Source organism: Lissotriton vulgaris, chromosome 7 (genome assembly GCF_964263255.1).
Source record: "Lissotriton vulgaris chromosome 7, aLisVul1.2, whole genome shotgun sequence".
Lineage (NCBI taxonomy): Eukaryota > Metazoa > Chordata > Amphibia > Caudata > Salamandridae > Lissotriton > Lissotriton vulgaris.
This window is the reverse complement of record NC_141695.1, coordinates 621383141-621398909: the sequence shown is the minus strand read 5'-3', so window position 1 is coordinate 621398909 and position 15769 is coordinate 621383141.

Genomic DNA, 15769 nt, shown 5'->3' with positions numbered 1-15769 from the left:
AAAAACTTTTCCAAACCATTAGTGTAGACTAAAACAAAAATGGGGCCAAAATACAGCCCTGCCGTACGCCTTCAGTCGAAGGGATCGATTTTGTCTTTTCTCCCCCGGGCCATATCTAATCGACACAGTGGTAGCAGCATGTAATATGCGGAGCAAGTTAACCAAAGGTTCCTCAAACCCCATAGCATCCATCATCCACCATAGCTTGTCCCTACATACAGTGTTGAAGGCACTGGATAAGTCCATGAAGGCCAGGTGTATGGAAACACCCCAGGCCTTCATGTACTTACCCATGACCAGGGCCAAATTCAGACACTGCTCCGTTGTCCCCTTACCTCTCCTGAACCCATACTGTGAGTCTACAATGGGGCTAGACGAGTCTGCCCAGGTCTCCAGGCGGGATAGTATAACCCTCCCCATAAGCTTACAGGATGCATCTATTAATGAGATTGGCCTGTAACAGCACTGGTCTCGTTTGTCACCCTTTTTAAAGATTGGTACAACTACTGCCTCTTTCCATGACAGAGGGATACGCCCGACCACGATCGCCCTAAAGACGTTAAGTAGTAATGGGGCCCACACGTCAATGTTACTTTTAAATAAATCTAAAGGTACTGCATCCGGACCTGGTGCTTTCAATAAAACGCCTTTCCTTATGGCCTCCTCAACTTCTGAGAGGGAAAGCGATAGACTAAGTGCTAGCGCTGTTTCATAACAAAAATCAATATGCCCCTTACTATTAGTAGCCAAGCAAATGCTATTTGGATTAAAAATGTTGGCATAATGGGATTCCCAGGTTTCTCCCGGTAAATTGATGACCATGCTACATTTTTCCTGACTATTGAGGAAGGGGCGATTTACTATCTTCCAGAAAAGCCTACCATCCCTCAAATCTGAGGCTTCCTCCAGATCACCCAAGCCTGCTTTTTTAATTCCAATTTCCGCTTCATAATAGTATCCTTATAAGATTTTCTTGCTCTTTTAACCCATTCTATGTCCTGAGGCACTTGGCCTAACACTTTTTTTAATAGTGCATGTGCTCCCGAACACTCACAATCAAACCATTTATGCTCCCTTGGAACTCCCTTACATATTGGTTTAACAAGGTGAGTGGCCACATTTCCACAAAGAACTTCAAGTTCTGGATTATTATTTCTGGCTCAGATGTGGACGTTAAACAAATATCTATCTCTAGGCTGTTTGTCTTGAAAATAGTTTCCTCCAACTTTCTCACATCAACCTTGTCCCACTTTATGGTTAAGCCTTGATTTTGGCTGTATTTCATTGGTTGCTCAATGAGCTGGCTTCTTACAATCTCAGGGCACAATTTCAGAACAAGGGGGTTATGGTCACTAGCAGGATTTACTTCTATTTTAAAATCATCAACAAAATGAGTGTACCTACTAGAAACCATAGCAAAATCAACTACACTCATTTGGCCCCCCGTCCCTTGAAAAGTTGGTAATGACAAAGATTCACAACTGGTTGGCATATCTAAAATACAAAGATCATTTATTACAATGATATTGTTTAATGCCTCACCTTGTAGCGTGTGCTTAAAATGCAGTAGTGGCTGCTCATTCGTGTCAACCAGGCCACAAGCCCTGGACCCACTAAATTTGCACATAGAACAATTAAAGTCCCCTACCCACATGATGAACAGTGAAGATACGCTTTTCAACACCTTAGCTATCTCCCCTTGTAACATTTCAATAACAGATGTGGAGTTAGGTTCAAAGATGTTATAATACCAATTAATCAAAAGCATAGGAACTGGAAACAGATTTGTAATCAAAAGCAATTGGTACCAGGGAGAATCTACAACTTTAAGTGTTTTTACAGTGTTATATTTTACGGAAATAGCAGTCATTAACCCGCCCTTTGCCCTTCCTGCCTGTGATGGTTTAGCATGCACATTAAAGGATTGGTAACCATCCAAGTCTCGATCATTTCTGCTCCAAGTTTCTTGGAGACAGATAATGTCGAAACTTGCTATATATTTAGACCATGCCTCCTCCTGTAACCTACGGGAAAGACCTGCAATGTTCCATGTAATTAAGCGGAAGGTACACCCATCTGGTTGGTTACTTTGAAAAACTGGGCACGTACGTTCCACAATTGGATCCGTGTCACTACTGATGATCGTTTCTACCACTGCCGGTCTTTCCACTAACAATCTAATTAAACTTTCAGAAGGTGCCTTGCCAATTTTCTTAGTCACAATGTCCCCACTGGAGGCATTCACAAGTCAGTCCACCCCCTCCAACCCCCTGAGTGACTCAAATCGATTTCTCAAAGGAAGATACTGGGTTGCCCAATCAAATTGGTTCTCCCGATAAGGTCTTACCCTACAGTTGTTATATTTTGAATGTGATGGACCACAATTCATACAGGGATAGAAATAACTTATACCTATGGATTGAATGTCTCCCACTCTACCAAACCTTGGTTCTTGGCGAATATAATAGTCTACCCAGGGGTCTCTAAAATTGATAATGACACAGTCACCCTCAAGGTCCTTCTTACTACGGCCCAACCAGCTCACCCTTCTGACACTTAAAATCTCTGCATTAGAATAGGTGGGGAGCGTTCTGTTTTTATTCAGCCTAAAAGTGACTTTATTTTTCAGCTCCCTATGTAACTCTAGTTGATTCGCCCTAATTCCCGGGATACCTGTCAATACGATAGTATACGGTGCTGATACAGGAGGAAGGTTTACACAGGGTAGCTGCTGTGTGGAATCAACGTTGCCCAATGCTTGTTGTTCCTTTAACTGTTTTACCAATGGTTTTACAAGCGGCGCAGGCTGCAAGCTAGTCGCCCTTTTTTCCCCTGAGCCCCTATCATTAGTAGTGCATGGGGGATTACTCACTACCGAATTTTCCTCTGAACCTACAACACTGGGTTGCTGAACAACCCTGCTAGATTTAGTGGGTTTACTAGGCCCACGGGGTGGGGTAGACAAAGCTTTTGTGCCTTCACTCTCTAAGCCCTTTGTCAGCTTATCCAACATAGATGTATTCGCACTTACTAGCTTTTCTAATTGATCAAGTTTTAAGTTAATTACTTTCGACCTTTCCAGTAAGGGTAGCATCAATGATTTAACAAGCTTTCCTATTTCTTCCAATAACCCCTCATTTACACTACATTGGGTTGGTAATTGGTTAGAGGGACACCCTAGTCAAGCTAGGGGATTGAACTACAATAGGTGGGGCCTGATTGACATTTTGTCTCTTTGGTATTTTTGCACAACCACCCTTCCGATGTACTCCCTCTCTTTTCCTTTTACTAGTTGTTACTATGGTTGTAGGTTTTATGCTTGCTCCTAACATCTGCTCTAGATCTTTTGGAGGGGATCTCTGTAGTGGTAAAGATTTAGAAGCTATAGTGCTCGAGGTACTAGAATCGATACTACCTGGGGTAAGGCTTACGATAGAACTAGCCGCCAAATCATCGTCAAGCCCCTCCGACAATGAACACGGGCTCGAACTCGGGACGACCAAAGGATCTATTGATCTGAATTGTTCAGGAGTGGCTGCTGACCCAATAGTGCCCAGAGAAGAACGCTTCCCAGATAAAAGGTCTATAGACAAGCGTTTTTCCGTATAAGCTATTTCTTTTTCCAGGATTACCGTTGCCCGTTTAATAAAATTATCAAGGGTCCCAGTAGCCACCCCGCCATTGGTGGAAAGGGTAATCTTTTTCCCCCTCCCTAGGCGTGGCGCCATTTAGTAGAATAACAACTATGATTTAACCAGCAAACAGAAAAGACAGCAATCAGTTTCCCGTCAATAAAATTAACCTTTCATTACCATCCAGCAGCACAGATAGTAAATATGTGTTAAATAACACTTAACAATACCGAAATTAAAATGTAAAGAGCTTGGCCCAGCCCGGCCTCGATCGTCCTCGGACGGCCTCAGACGGCCCGCTTTTTGCCCGGGCTTAGCCCGGCTAGTCCCGCACGCGTCCCGCGCAACACGGAAGTGACAATGATTATATACAGGGAGGTAGGGGGCGGGAAGAGGCCCCAGCTGCGGCGGTGATGGACGCACTGTGCAGGCTGGTCCTCGCAGTCCCACTCGCGATGTTCCTCTGCTCCCCTGCTGGCCCAAATCTGCATTTTCCTCCACAAGTCCACACGGTCCACGATGGCAGAGTTATTGCAGGTAACCAAAGCAAGTCTGTTCCCACAAACGGCTGCGAGCGGCACCCTATCCAGTTAATCAAGTTCTCATCCCACACTGCTTGACACTTCTGTTATTTTCACTCTGGTTTCCCTTCCATTAAGAAAGGGCCATACACGAAATTTGGTGCCATGGTGCCAATGACCATGAATGTATACTGATCCACTTACTCAGAAATAAGGCCTCTCTTGACTGTTGTGGGGCCAGGATGTGACGGAGTTTTTCTTGCAAACAATTGTACGTTGGGATACCCCTAATATCCCTGTTGCAATATTTTAGCTCTCCACGTTTCATCCTTGTGTCTCATAATTCCTGTATTGGCCATTGCGTTTAACTTCACTACTAGTTCTTTGTGTTCTGTTGAGACATTAATTTTATCTGCTAACTCTTTCTTATATTGCTTGGTGTTTACTAGAAATGTTTCCTGTTTTACCTGCCTGTGGGGGTTGCATCTAAGCTCATATTCTGCAAAGCGAAAGGTGTAATGGACACAGGATAATATTCAGAGGTACCTCTTTGGATGAGAATAACCTGCCTGAGTCGGTGGCATTTGGAATCAATGAGCAAACAATGTATGAATTATTAGAAGTCAGCATACCTATATCCATCATATGTTAGTACCACATATTATCTACTAAGCCAGCATAAATACTATGGGATATATTTTTGAGCTCGGTTACAGCTCTCTGGAAGTGTGTAATAGTTTGGCATAATGCCATACATGAGTTAAAATACCATTGAAATGTAGCCTCTAGAATAACAAGAGAGAAAACAATACAGCAATACATAACTGTCTGTTAGCAGAGTCGACAAAATACTTCATTTGCGCTTTGAAGCGAGATGTTGTTACTCCTGTTTCTCTTTTCCCCCTCTGGTTCTCCCTCCAGCGATGGCAATGCCTTATACAAAGCAGGGTCCAATCGGACATCTAACAGGTTTATCCATGGTTTCCTGCCATCCACTTTTATGGCTGTGGGGGTCGTCATTGCCACTGAGAAGGGGCCTTCAAACCTCTTGTCACGCCATTTTCGAACAAAATTCTGGATGTATACTTCTTGGCCAATGAGTTTCGGTCTAGTCTTTTGAAGTGCCATGGTGCACTTCTCCTTTCGCAGTACCTGTCTGGAGAAGAACTAGGCAGACTTCATTAACTCAGACAAGTAACATCTTTTTCCATCCCCCAAAACCTCAGCTGTCTTATGGACATGGGACATCCTGTCACTATTTGATGTGGTGTCAAATGGTGGTTGCTAATTTCTGAGGGCATGCAAAGCCAGTGGTAGGCAATGCAGCCATTTCTTCTGCAGAGTAGCACATAGTTTACTTATTTTATTCTTGAGGAGTCCATTCAGTCGCTCCATGATACCATTACTTTGGGGGTGATAAACAGATGACGGTTTATGTTTTATTCCTAGGGCGGTGCAAATGTGTTGAAATACTGCAATAACAAAGTGGGGGCTGTTATTAGAGCGGATTGCTACTTGCACGCCCCATCTAGGTATTACCTCTATCATCAGAAAGTTAGCTGCTGCTTTAGGATTATGTACCCAGGGTTATGCCTCACTCCATTGTGAAAATGGGCAAACAATTACTATAAGATATCTGTAATTGTTACATCTTTCTCTCATGTCGACAAAATCTAAGTGTCGATATTTAAATAGACCTGTTGGGCATGGTATTGTTGAGGTGATCACTTTTAATGGAGCCATAGGGCTGTACTGTTGGCATACTGTCCATTCTGCAATGCACATAGTGATCATTTCAGATAGTTGTGGAATAAACCAATCTGCCTGTTATGTAGCAAGAAGACACTCCTTTGTGGTGTGTGTTAGGAGATGTAGTTGCTCTTGAGCCGTGTACAGCAGGGCTTGTGGCATTAATGGCTTGCTTGTACTCTCTTGCCTGTGAATGGAATCTGTTGGTGACTGGGTGCAGCCTCACAGTTCCCACAGCTCCCTTTCATGATGTAATGCTTGTTCTTGCAATTCATGCAAATGTAACTTTGCTGTCTCTGTATATGGGGCTGGTAATTCACTAGCATCCTATGGCCTGCTTGTAATCATACCTAATGTGTGTTCGCCATATTTATTACAATCTAGGGATGCTATAGGGATGCTATAGCTGCCTCTTTTGTTGCCCAGTCTTCCAGAGTGTTTATCCTAGAGAGAAGGTCTTGCTGATTGGTGTGTGCAGCACAATTTATCACTGCTAGTTTAGATGGAAGAGTTAGAACTTTTATTAATTGTATCAATAAGTCTTTGTGCATCACAGGGGACCCATCAGATTAAACAAATCCCCTCCTTTTCCGTGTGTGAATGCTAGAATGGATAGTGGTGGCAATGTATGCTGAATCTGTGTTAATGCAGCCTGTGCTGAAAAATGATAAAGTTTGTGGCATCTGGCTAATTATTTGTAAGGTATCAGATGATCCCTGCTTTTCAGCTCTTACAACTGCTATTCCACAATGTCTAATCCCAGTTTCCTGATCTATGAAAGAGCACCATCAACAAAGAGCAAGAAGCTCCCTGGGATGGGGTCTTCTCCACCTTACTTCCTTCATCTTGTATGTAATTAGCACAGTTGTGTACTTGTTCATCGTCAGTAACTGGGTGTGAAATGAACGTTACTGGATTAACTGTGTGACAGCGAACCACTTGCAATGATGGTACTAAGAGCATTAGTTCATACCCAGATGCCGTCTGAGTTGTGAGGGTGCTTTTGTCTCCTTGTAAGTTCGAAAATACTGCATGCTCTACATACAGTGTTAAAGGTGATCCCATCACTATGACAGTGCATTTCTGGACTGCAAATTCTGCTGGATCCACCGCTTGCTCACATGGAAAATGACATTTCATAACGGCATCTAGCAGTCCACTGTAATAGGCAATTTGATTGTGTCCCATGGATGTCTGTTGAGTTAGTACTCACGTCATTGTCGTTCTATGACCATGACAGAAGAGGTAGAATCGTTTGCTGTAGTGTGGTGTACCTAACACTGGAGCATTTGTGATTGCTTTTTTTAGCTCCCAAAATGCTGCCTCTGTTTAATCAGTACAGTTTATTTTGTTCCCGTTGGTAAAGAGTGGTCAGAAGTGGTGCAGTCAGGGTGGCATAATCAAATACTCACTTTTTCACTTAATTGCAGAGTCATAGGAACTGGTGGATTTGTTTTGCGGTGGTGGGCTTGAGCATGTTTCTAATGCTCTGTGCTCTGTCTGGTGTCACCTGTCTTTGGAAAGTATCTGCCCCAAATAGTGAACTTGTGTCTGCACATATTATAATATTTCTTTGCCCACTTTGTATCCTTTTTCTGCAAGCGTGCGAAGGAGACCAATAGTAAACTTTTTGCATTCATATTCAGTGGGGCTACATAACAGAATGTCTTCCACATACTGTAAAAGGGTGCTTTGCATTTTTCATTTGCTAAATCCTTTTTCACTGTTCTGTTGAAGATACTCGGGGAGTCACAATAGCCTTGAGGGAGCCTTCTTTAGCAATACTGAGTTTGTCTATACGTAAGCCCTGTTAAATACTGACTATCTGGGTGCAATAGAATACTTTAAAATGCATTTTTCAAGCCAATCAAAGAAATGTAGGTGGCATCCGTAGTAATTGTGTCAGTATGACTGAGGTCTGGTACCACTGGGTATTCTGGTATTACTATATCGTACTCCCTGCTCAAGTAACACCTATATTGTGGGAAAGATGCCTTCTTCTCCTTCTTTGGACAAGGGATACTGACGTACACCGAACAGTGCTGCCCCGGGTTTCAGGGTTATTTTCACAGGCTCAGTTTCTTTAATGCATAACTTAGCCTTATTTCAAGGGCTACTATTTCAAACATCATGTTAGGTTCTTCTATGGGATCCATAATCCTGTCAGGTCTGAGAAATAGTCATTTTGGTGTCTGGACTGTCTTCCCCAGTAGCACTGGTGTATGCGCTATCAAAACATATATGCCACACAAAAAGGCCACAGGAATTGATCTGACCTGTTGTCCCAAGTTCAATTTAGCGTTGAGCGACAACATCCTACCTAGTCTGATACCCGGTGTGGGACATACCATTCATCCATCTTCCAAAAAAGAGATAGTCATATTTAGCTTACGCATTAGAGGGACTATTTACAAGGAAATAGCACAGCGCAGCACGCAATTTAACAGCACCACACTGCATCACTTCAGAAATGCAGGGATGCATCATATTTAAAAAAAAAACCTGCACTCCTGTGTTTTCCCTTGCACTAAAAAATGCTTCCTAGCACCAACACAGACCCCCTTGCGCCATAGTGCAAGGGTGCCTACGTTGCATGGATGATTCCCTGTAATGCAGGCACCCTTGCACCATGCACTATTTGTATTTGTATTTGTATTTGTATTGGTTATTTGTAGAGCGCAGCTATCGCTCCGGAAGGAGCATCTTGGCGCTAATAGAACAAAGTGCAAACAATTGCGGGTTAGAGTTAAATGGCTGTCAATGCGTACTCATCTGGAAGATTAAAAATCCAGGTTTTCAGATGTTTCCTGAATTGTTTTTCTTGAGTGAGTTGTCTGAGATGTTTGGGCATTGCATTCCAGGCCTTGGAGGATAGGAAGGTTAGGGTTTTACCCCCCTTGGTTTTGAGGTTGAATTTGGTCAATTTAATGAGGTTTTCTCCTGCTGATCGTAATGTCCTGGTTGGAGTGTAATGGGGGAAACGCTTGATAAGGTACTTCGGGCCGGTGCCATGAAAAGCTCGAAAGGCCACAATCAGTATTTTAAATAAAATCCTCTTGTGGAGGGGTAGCCAATGTAAAGTTTTTAGGGCTGCTGACGCTGAGGATTTTCTTGGCAATTTGAGGACCAGTCTGGCTGCTGCGTGTTGCACACTTTGGAGTTTTTTTAGAGTTGTTTTCTTAATGCCGGCCATCAGGCCATTGCAGTAGTCCAAGCGTGCGAGAATTAGGGCTACAGTGACTGCTTTTCGTGAGTTGATTGGCAGGAAGTCAAAGAATTTCTTTAAGGATTTGATGATGCTAAAGCAGCTTCCTGCAACATTCCTCACGTGCTGGTCGAATGAAAGTTCGGTGTCAAATAGGACCCCTAAGTTTCTTGCTGATGTTACAGTTTGTGGGGGGGTAGGAGAGTCTTCGGGCCACCATTTGCTGGGACAGAAATGTTGTGATTTTCCCATAGGAAGAATCTCTGTTTTACTGACGTTACATTTAAGATGGTTTTTGTCCATCCAGAGAAACACATCCTTCAGACAATTCTTGAGGTTTTGCTCGGCAGTGGTGGAGTTCTTCTCTAGGGGAACAATGAGCTGAGTATCATCGGCATACGATGTTACGAGTATGCCGTATGATTCAATGAGAGCTATGAGGGGGATCATGTAAATATTGAACAGGAGCGGGCTCAAAATGGAGCCCTGAGGAACTCCTGACAAGGTCTTTTTTTCCTTGGATAGGAAGGGGCCTAAAGTAATAGTTTGTGATCTCTCCGTCAGAAAAGAAATAATCCATGACAATACTACCCCTGAGATTCCGATATTTCTAAGTCTCCCTATCAGTATTGTATGGGAGATGGTGTCGAACGCCGCTGTGAGGTCTAATAAAATTAGAACGGCGTTCTTTCCTTGATCCTGCAGGGTTTTCATGGAGTCGGAGAGCTCGATCAAGGCTGTTTCTGTGGAATGGTTAGATCTAAAACCCGATTGTTGGGGATGCAAGATATTGTTGCTCTCCACATACCTTTTTAGTTCTTTATGTACCATATGTTCTGCAATCTTGCCTAGGACTGGGAGGAGTGATATTGGGCGTAAGTTGGCCAGTTCTGTGGGGGGTTTGTTAGATTTCTTCATTAGTGGTTTTACGATAGCCTGTTTCCATTGACGAGGAACTGTGCCTGTATTAAGAGAAGTATTAACAATCTTGTTTATCAGAGGATTGACCAAATCTATTGCCTGGTGAAGAATTTTTGGGGGGCATGAATCAGAGGGGGCACCTGATTTACAGGCAAGAATTACTTCCCTGGTGAGGTCAAGCGATACTGGTGTGAAGGTGTTAAGATTGTTAGTTGTATTTGCTCCTAGGAGTAGGGGGGTTGAGGGCAGGTCGACTTTAGGAGTTGGGAAGTCTTTTTGTATGAGGTCAATCTTTTCTACAAAGAAGTCTGCAATTTGATTGCAAAGCTCTAATGAGGGTGGAATTTCTGGCTGTAAGGATTTTGGGTGTGTGAAGGTCTTTACGATGGCAAATAGTGTTTTTTGTTTTTGTTTTGCTTCCCTTATAGCTTTGGTGTAGTGATCCTTCTTAGCGATTTTGATAGAGGCTAGATATATTTTCCTCTGTTGTACATAGAGGATTCTGTAGGCAGGGTCATAGGTTTTACGCCAGTTGCGTTCACCTTTCTTGCATGATAAGTGGAGCTCTGCTAGTTTTGGTGTAAACCAGGGGGCGTTCGTCTTTTCTTTTTTTCCCATTTTGCGAGGATGTTTAGGTGGAACACGTTGTGTGATCTCTTGTTGCATCCAATTATGGAAATGTATTGAGTCTAGTTCTACATTGCCGGTCAGGATGGGAGTCTGAGTCTGTATTTCAGGTCGAAGTTTAAAACTATCTTCGACCTTAGTCCAATTTATACTATTTGCTGTCTGTTGGCTTAGTTTTGATGAATTCGGAGGACGAGTTATTTGGATGTTAAAGGGTATCAAGCTATGATCTGTCCAAATTTGTGGAATGGGAGTATGGACGTTCAGAAGGGGAAAGTTCGAACATATCCCATCCAGGATATGACCTGCTTGATGTGTTTGTTTAGTTATTTTTTGCTGTAGATTGAAGATCTCCAGAATTTGGTGGAAAGTAAGCACCTGGGTGTCTATTTTGGATTCCAGGTGTAAATTGAAATCTCCTAGTAGTGTGAAATGAGGATAACGGAGAAGGAGCTGCCCTAAGGAGTCGCTCAGTGAATCTAAAAATTTTGTTGTGGATCCTGGTGGGCGGTAAATTAACCCTCCTGAAAAGGAGGTGGTGTCATTTAATTTGATAGAGAACCCAATCCCCTCGGAGCCCTGCAGGGGGTCTAAGTTAAAGGTGTGACATTTTATATGGCTTCTCAGTACCAGAGCAAGACCTCCTCCTCTTCCCTTCGTTCTGTCTTGCCTGACGATAGTATAGCCATCTGGTAAGGCCATTGCTAAGTCTGGGTTACTGCTGTTCGTGAGCCATGTCTCAGTTATGAGAAGGCAGTCTAGGTCATGTTCGAGAATGAGGTCATTAATGTCCTGGCTATGGGCACCCATTGAACGTGCATTTATCAGTCCACCTTTAAAAATTAGGATGTTGGTATGAATAGTGGTGGGCGGGACTGTGATCTCTACAGGGGGCTCGAGAGAGGTCCACTTGCAGCGTTTACAGGTGAAAGGTCCCTCAATCTGAGTCATATTCATGGTACAGGCACATGGATTAGTATTATTGAGGGCATGAAGGTCGCCTGCCTGATATAGAAGGAGGGGGAGTGATGGTCTAGAGTGTCCTGCGCCTGTCGCGTCCTTGGCGCGGACGGGCGCAGACGGGCTCGCCTTTGGCGAGCCTTCGGCGCGCCGCCGGCGCGCCCGCTGCGCCCGCCCGCTGCGCGGACGGGAGGTGTTGATCTTCATATAGTGGTGGAAGAGGGTAGGAGGCGTCGCAAGACTAGAGCGCTGCCCTTTGTTCTCTCGAGATGGCTTCCGTCCCTGGGTTCGGTGCATCAGCTGTGAATCGCTGTGCAAGGACCAAGGATTGAGTAAGTGTAAATGCAGCGTTTCAAAGGGAAATCGAGTCTTCCCGTGAAATATACGCACAGCGTTTTTTAAAAAGGAAATTATTCTTCGAATTAGCACTTCGAGTGAAATACACACAATAAAAGAGTAAATGTACAAATTCTGTCAGGCGCTATCCTAACCCCCGGCTTTCCGCCTCAGGGGACAATTAAAATGCACAGTGAGCTCTGGCACAAGGGTGTTTGTGTTTCAGGGATGATTGTTTATGTGCAGGAAGGTATGCCTTCCTGCACATAAACAACCTTTAAAGGTGATTTGCTCTTACTACGTGTGTTGCAGAATGCAACACTCATAGAAAGGGCAACAAAGAGCATTAGTAAAAGTATTTCTCCTTGTTGTGCCAATCTAAGGCATGTTATTCAGTGGCATTATTTTTTTTTTTAACTCTTTACTGAACAAGCTCATATGACAGTATATTCTTAAGCGTATATGCATGTACACCAGCAAGTTGATTAATAACTAAAATACTGCGTAGAAGGGATGAAGCAAACATAGCCATCCTAGAAATAAGCACAGTATTGAGATAACAATTATTTCCAAGACCAGGAGGTGGGTTATAGTAGACACCTTATCATACATTGCAAAATAAATGGAACAGTATCGCAGGTCCCAGACCCCACTATGCATTTCCGTATGTACGCCATGGGGACCATATTTTTTCCCCTTTCTTCACACACACCCTACTTCTGTATATTACCTCTTCTGCCTGTTGGCATCAGTGTAAATCATTCTCCCACTCTGTCACCGACGGGGAAGGGATGCACCCCAGCGCCTGGCGATGTTCCGTTTTGCAATAGCTGCCACCAGCGCCAGCGGGAGACTTGCATGCCTAGGCCAGTCAGCCTCTCCTCTAATCATTAAAAGGAGTCATCTGGGGTCCACCGAGACCTCCGCCCCGGATCCCCTTGACATTATTGTCATGACTCTTTGCCAGAATGAGTTGATCTTGGTACATTCCCATAGGATATGAAACAAGCATTGGCATAGCCAATAGGTCTCGCTTTTGGGACCTTATAAGTATTTAGTTATGCAGCACAATATCCTTGGTGCAACAACACCAAATGTTGCATGGCTAAACACTTATAAGGTCCCAAAGCCGAGACCTGTTGGCTATGCCAATGCTTGTTTTTTGTCAGTACAGTTACATGTGCGCAGTTAGCAAGGAATGCTGCTTGTGTGTGCGCATGCGTATGCCTGCTTACGGGGAGGGGGATCTGGCAGAGCTATTAGGTAATCTTTTCATGGAGAACATTCTAGCAATTACCAAAAAACACAATTTCTCCAAAATCTAAGAAACCGCAAGTATGCGGTAGTTTAAGAGGCGATCCACTACTCAATATTAGAACATGCAATCCAGAAGGAGGGCCTCAATAGGCAGCAGGGCCTACATTCACCCAAACAAATGCAATGCCCAATGCGAAAACGTGATTTCAAAAACAACGACTATCAAAATATCTGCAACACATAAATACCCCTTTGAAAACAACCCTCACTATTAACCCACAGTTACTTTGGGCAACTCCACATACTTTAATTTTAAAACCTAGGTCTGAGAAGATTTGTAATCCCTTGCTGCTCCTAGCAATTAGCTCCTTAAAACATGAATGAATGTTCTAGAACGCATTACCATGCAGTAATTGACCTACTTTATCATCACACACCCTCTTCTTTGTTTTTTTGTGTGCATAATGTGGGAGAAGGGCTATTATCTCTCGATAATGCCCTCTGAAAAGCCGATGCTATTGTCGCACTCCTGGCCTTGGGCACCTGCCTCATTGCATGCCTAAGATTAGCAAAATAGTTTGGAGAGAAAATGCGAGGTAAGGGCATTCTCACACTTATATAATATATTTAACCAAGAGTGTTTTCATATTACTCTAGATTTTCAGGTATGCTCATGGAGTTTCGCGGTCATTACGGGGCATATTACCAAGCAATAGCGATAATTATCGCTATTGCTTGGTTAGCGGGAAAAATTTACCGCTGAGCTGCGGCGATTTTTACCGCAAATCAACCTTGGTAATACCAAGGTTTGTCGCAAATGCGATAAAAATCGCCGCAATGCATGAATATCGCTAAAAAGTCAGCGATATTCATGCACTACCGAGCTAATGCTCTTAGCCATGTTATCCACCTCCCATTGGATAACATGGCTAAGAACTGCTCAGGGCAGGTGCTAGCTTTTGGAGATATTCGCGCTTAGCGCGAATATCTCCAAAAGTTGGTAATAGGAGATAGCGATGTTAGCGACTGTTTTCAGTCGCTAACATCTTGGCACGCCCACTTTGCATGTCATTAGTGATAAATATCACTGACATGCAAAGTGGGGCCCAAGATGGTCGCTATCTCCTACTAGCTGTCGCTAACTGGTGTTAGTGACAGCTAGGTAATAGGGAGATAATTTTATCTCCGCTTTCTTGGCTTTTAAAGCCAAAAAAGCAGAGATAAACCCCCTTGATAATATGCCCCTAAATTCGGTGAGATCTGAAGCCGTTGTGCGGCGCTCTGGGTTCTCCGCTCGGAGGGGGAGCCGGGTTTAGGGAGACTGTTTTTTTCCAGGAGACTGTGGGGTTAGGGATGCTACCTTCGAGGGTCAGGCACTGCACTGAACCTATGACAGATCATCATAGTGGTGAATGAGCATGTTGCTAACATTTATTTTATTGCTAATTGAGCATATATCAAATTATCCGACTTGGAGAGTATACCCTATATCGCCCAGGGTGCATTTGCCCAGCACTGATTTGTTATCAATATGTATATCACATAAATCATAGTGCCATGTAACCATACTACAAAATATAATATCATGATGTCCCCAAAAGGTGGGTGGCACAATCATACACATCAGTCAAACAAATCAGTACAAAAAAAGGAGTTCCAAAAGAAAAGAGGTGGATATAAACAAGATAGTTCTTTCTTAGTTTAATCAGATGCCTATTTCACTCCGTAATCTCCCCCAAAAATCACCTGTGAACAAATATAACAAAAAATATGGTTAAAACCTTGCAAGCAGAGGAATAACAAGCATTTCCAATACAATAGGTCTCGCATTTGCGAGAGTTTAAGCTACTAGCATTGTAAATGACAATGCCTTTTATTTATCTGTTCTTTTTTAATACTCTTTTTATTATGTGTACGACTTGTAACATCATCTTATACAAAATTAGATACAATGATACAAAGTTTAAGCTTTGCGCTTCAAGTGATTCCTCCAGTGTCCATACATACTTGTTAAGTAATTTTCTTTGTTGAATTATCCATTATTTGGCACATCGTTCCATTAGCTGTGAGGGTTCTTCAGGTAGTAGCATACAAATATTGGGGAACAACCTTTATAACGCAACTTTTAGCACGCAGTGCTATTACAACGCAGACTTTAAAACGAAAACCATTACAACGCATTACACTGGGGGGCGCTCTAGGATAGGGAATAGTTTTAATTTACTTTCCAACACCTTCCCTAGTGTCCACGGGGACTGGTGTTGGAATAGTAAATTAAAATATTCACTATCCAGCACCCCCCAGTGTAATGCGTTGTAATGGAATGCGTTTTAAAACTTGCGTTGTTACAGCATGCGTGGTAAAAGCATGCGTTGTAACAACGTACATCCACAAATATTACCTCTGAATTTGTTCTATCCTCCCCACACCCGCTCCCACTTCTTGGGACACCCTCTATGTACATATACTGCCTTATCAGCCATTATAGCCCAATCAATGTCATTGCACCACTCCCCATATGTTGGTGCATTTTGCACCCCCCCAATGTTTGGCAATGTTGC